Raw genomic sequence first — 5,480 nt, 5'->3', positions numbered from 1 at the left:
GCTTTGTCTCAAAAGCATGTAAAAACATCAGCACATGCTAGGTTAAGCTGGTTGCCTAATTCTTAAGCTGCCTGAAGAAATGAACTGGTTTTAGCCAGTGCCTAGCAGATGCTTCTTTCCCTACATGGCACTCAGCAGTTGTGCAGAGACGTGTTCACAGCAGAGTCATGGAGTCTTTAAGGTTGAAAAAGACCTCTAGGATCATGCAGTCCAACTGTAAACCTAAAACTGCCATATTCACCATTAAACCATGGTGTGGTGAACACCAAACCACACATCTACACCTTTTTTCACATTTCCAGGGATGGTAATTCCACCATTTCCCTGGACAGCCTGTTCCAATGCTTGACCACCCTTCCAAAAAGAATTTTTTCTCAACAGCATTAAACCCTCCCTGGTGCAACTTCAGGCCATTTCCTCTTGTCCTGTTACTTGTTACTTCAGAGAAAAAAACAGCCCCCACCTGTCTACAACCTCCTTTCAAGCAAAAAAAAAGCTATCAGCACATGATTTTTGAGAAGATCTGTAGTCCTAAAAACTAATTTCCATCATTTGGATTTTTCCAAGTTCTGGTGAATATTGTGGAGCACATATTAGCATAGGAGGCACGAGAAGATTAATGATGTCTGTGCTGATTAATTTTTTGATTGGGAATATCACTCAATTTAACTTCAAATTCTGCTTGTTTGGCAGCTTTGGACTAGTTTGAGTAATTAAATAAATGCTTGAGACTTGAGAGACATAGGAAAATTCCAATCCTACAGGTAAGGAAAGGAAAGCCCAGATTACAAATTGCCCCTGGGAAAAGACCTTTCCTAATGCAGTTTCCTTGAGTGAATGGCAGCTCAGCAGCTTGTGCTTACAGCCCTCTCTGAAATAAGAAAGGAATTTATCCTGAATAAGGAAATCAGGATCTGTCTTTTTGCATGGAATGTTTTGTGTATTTTGTGAACATTTAAAAAGATAATTTGGTAGAGATGATTAAAATACATTTAACTCCTGCATGCATCTCTTGAAAAACAAGATCTTCATCTTCATTATAAAGAACAAGATTTCCAAAGCTAAGACAGTAAATGAGTGGTGCTGTAACTCTGAGGTGCCAGTGTTTCTGTTAAAGTGCTGTGGTTTATCCAAACCCCACACAGCCACTCACTCACACCCCCCCCATTGGGACTGGGAAAAGAATAGGAAGGGTAGAAGCTGGAAAACTCATGGATTGATATAAGGACAGTTTATTAGGGAAAGCAAAAGCCACACATGTAAGCAGAGCAAACCAAGGAATTTAGTCACCACTTCCCATGGGCAGGCAGGTGTTCAGCCATTGCCAGGAAACCAGGGGCTCATCGCATGCTATACTTGGGAAGGCAAACACCAAACATCCAGACATCCCCCTGCTTCCTCCTTCTCCCCCTAGTTCAGATACTGAACATGATGTCATATGGAATGGAATATTCCTTTGGTCAGTTGGGGTCACCTGTCCCAACTTGCCACGTTGTCAGTTCCCACGTCCCCAGTCTCCTCACCAGCATGGCAGTATGAAAAGCAGAAAAGGCCTCATCTCTGTGTTAGCTCTGCTCAGCAATAGCAAAAACATCTCTAGATTGCCAACCCTCTGTTCAGTACTAATCCAAAATACAGCCCCATACCAGCCACTGTGAAGAAAATTAACTCTACCCCAGTCCAAAGCAGCATATAAGGCTGGTGAGTCATTTGCCTACAAAATTAGAACATTCCAAACATGAAATAAAGCTCAGATGTGTAGCTGTTAGTCCCTTACTGAAATCAGTACTAACCAAGTACTGATACTTCTTGTTCTAGCTGTAGTCACAATGATATTCAGGTTGAGAAGGACAGAAAAGCATACATTAAAAAAAAGTTGATTCTTTAAGTAATTTCCAAAGAAGAATGTCAATAGTGTTGATGAGCACGTTCACAGTGTCAGCTGCTGATTGCTGACTCAAAGCAGCACATGAGGAAGTCACTGCCTGATCTCTATATCATGGTGTTACCTTTGCATCTTACACTTCCCTCTGCCTTACACACGCCCATTTAAAACTATTTAATGGTTTGTGACTATTTTTTAATGTGGGTTATGCTGTGTAAGCCACCTGGAGCATCACATACTTTTCATAGGTTCTGAGTATTTCTGGATTAAAGATTTTAACTTCTTGTATGATAAATAAAACATTGAAGACCTGAATTAACTACTCCCAATGCAACATGTGCCATGGGGTTTCACAGAGAGTCCCACACCCAAGCAACTCAAGTCAAAATACACAAAGCAAAGCTCTAAGAAAGTCTTGATACCCTGGTCTAACACTTATGTACACACACACACACACACACACATAGAATGGACCCCTTTTGATACTACATATTTTAAATATATTTTTAAAGTATAAGAAATGCTGAGAGAAAATGCTATAAGAAGTGTATTGACACACTGTAATATGGCACATTTAACATAATTGTGGAATATGCTATGGTTCTACAGTACATTATCAACATGGCATTTGAAATAAGGGGGGAGAAGTATTTAATTGGAAATCTTCAAAATATTTATTTGGATTTGGAATCCATTATGCTAAGATTTCCTCAAGAAGCAAAAATTGTGAACTACAACTTATTTTCATTCTCCTTTGGCTGTGTCCTGCCTTTGATTTGCTCCCAGGCTACAGCTGGAATCTGTGGGACCTGACCAGATACAATCTGTGTGTGGCTTCCTGCCGGAGCTGTTTTACTCAGACAAGCAATGCTTCTCTTAGTTTCTGTCAGAAGCATCAATAGCTGCTGCACCGTACCAGCAGGCAAGGACACTTGAGAAATCCTTATACAGAAATGGGAATGGGAGAAAATTAACAAATTGGAAAGAAATACCCTGAATGTTTGTGCTGAATTGTAGCCATAAAACCAGAAACTAATTTGACATAAAGGGAGCAGAGTGTACCTGGAAAAACATCGTTCTGTCTCTGGTAGAACTTCTTCTTACCTAAATCACACTGGAAATCTGTGACTCTGGCAGTTTTCAGATTTGAGATATACTGTGGAAGGTAAGGCAGGAAAAGTAATTCTCAGTCATTTGTCTGGGAAAGAAGAAGAAGAAACAGCTGCAGCCATTTGTTACAGCTTTAGATTTAAACAGTGGGTAGGTACAAGAAAATAATCACTGGATGTCTTTGTGCTTATAACAGAGGAGATGTCATCTGATGGGAGAAAGTCTTGATGGAGCAAAGAACAACTATTTCTATATTTCCATCTCTTTCTATCTCTATTTCTATCCCTTCTATCACATTTTAAAATGTGTTTAAAGCACCCCTTTTTTGGTAACAAGGCTAGCAGCCAGAGTGGTGTCTCCAAACACTTCAGTTTCTTACTGTGCAATCTCCCTAATCACAGTCTGCAGTAACGTGGACTTGGTGTTGTCTAAAGATGGTAATGGGAGTTCCACCACCACTTCTCTTCCAATGCCTTCCACTGGATTTCCTGCACTGAGGCAGAACTCTGTGTACAGCGGAAAACTCAAAAAAATACTGTGTCATTAATCCAATCAGAGCAGAGAGGAGCACAGCACTCACAATCTGCTAATTTAGGGTGGCTGGGAAGTCTCAGGGTGTTGGGACACCTGCTGTTGAGTTCTCTGTCAGTAACATAGCTGACCATCCCATGGCCTAGTGAGGAGAAGTCCTCCTTGAGCAGGCATTTCTTAGTCCTCCTTAGTAGGCATTTTCTGGGCAGACCGAGAAACCTCCTTGGGGTGTGGGAGAGCTGGTCCCCAGAGTTGTGTGCTGGAAGGCAAATCTCCCTGCTCCCTAGGGAGTCTGGGATCAGTTCTTCCACATCACATCACAGAGTCAGAGTGTTTTCAGTACAAGCTTAAGGATATGTTCCTTAAGCAAGAACTGCTTGATGGAACCCCAGGAGCTGATTGAGCAGAGGGATGTCTGTCGAGTACATTTTTAAGAGGTTTTGACTGCAGAAAGGATTCAGCAATGCTCACTTGGGCTAGAGGCAGCCCTGGAAAACTTGGGGCCAAAAAAACCATGGCTTAGCAGGGCTGCTTGGAGGCTCCTCCACTGTCCTCCAGAGAAGCAGTGTCTTCATTCCTTTGCATCCTGGAGCCAAAGGATGGTCTGTGGTGCAGGTGAAGTCCATACATACTGACAGTCCTGTACATACTGACAAGAGTAGCTTTTGTCAGAGTAGCTCCTCATGGCTGAAGGGAAACCCCCACCGAGGCTGCCAGCACCAGGTAAACGTTGAGGCACAGTTTCAGTACTTAGATTTACAGATGAATTAAGTACTTAACTTAGAATTTAGTGCTTCAATTCAGAACCGACGCCATTCCTTGCCATCCAGCCCTCTCCGGACCGGCGGAGGCGGCTCCTCAGGGCCGTGGATGTCAGCCAGGGGCAGAAATGGCGGCGGGGCCGGGCAGGGCAGGGTCCCGCCCGTTCCCCCAGCGCGGCGCTGGTGGAATTCTCGGGCCGGGCAGTTTGGCTGGGATGTGCGGGAGCTGCCGGGCAGGTGTCCGGCTCCCTCTGCGCCGCTCCCGCCCCGCCGGGTCCTCACCGGGCTCCTACCTTCCCGGGACTTCAAATTATCGCTAAACTTTCAGTCCTTAGTTTTCTTGGCTGCAAACCCGGTAACGAATCGCTCAGACTTTGTTTTTCCACTGCTCCTGAGGCTTGATTTATTGTGTCTCTCTTATCGCACAATCGGGCTTCGTTCAAAATGTTATTCTGGGCTAATTCCATACCCCGGTATTTATTTTGACTGTCCCTTCTCATTAGCGTTACTGATTTTCAATCGCTCCCCGTTCCCTGTTAAATCCCCTCTCTGCCCGCCCGGGCTCGCCTCTTCCATCCCGTTCGCGTTTCCATCCCGTGTGTGTCGGTGCCCGGAGCGGTGCCCGTCAGCCACGACCCGCTGCCCCCGCGGCTGCGGACGGAGCCTCGCCCGGGGGAACCCGCTCCGACCGGGAACATCCGCGAGCCGGAGATGCGGCGGCGGAGCGAAGAGAAAGGGCTCGCTTTTAACAGGGCACCGCCTGAGCTCCCAGCTCAGCGATTAAATTTCTCTCCTCCAGCAAAACCGTTACTTTATCCTAAGAAAAACAGCGCGAGCGGGGCGAGGGGCTGCGGGACCCGCACGGAGCCGGGGCCGGGCGCGGGGGAGGGCGGAGGTCGAGGGGAGCGGGAGGCGATGCCGCCCCGACAGCTCCGTGATTGATGACCCACCCGCCCGGGAAGGGGCGGTCGCTGTCGCCCAGGCTGGAGGGGGGAGCCCGGAGCCCAGGTGCGACACAGCCCCGCCGCACCCACCGGCCGCGACGGCTTAAAAACACCCCGGCCGGACGGGACGGGACGGGACGGAGGTGCCGGAACCTGGCGGCGGGCGGGAGCGGTAAGTTCATCCCCGGGCGGGCACCGCGGGGTCCTGCCGGGTGCCGGGCAGGCGGGATGCGGGACCGGGATGCGGGA

This window comes from Molothrus aeneus, chromosome 1, assembly GCF_037042795.1.
Source record: "Molothrus aeneus isolate 106 chromosome 1, BPBGC_Maene_1.0, whole genome shotgun sequence".
NCBI lineage: Eukaryota > Metazoa > Chordata > Aves > Passeriformes > Icteridae > Molothrus > Molothrus aeneus.
Note: the sequence above shows the minus strand (reverse complement) of the source record.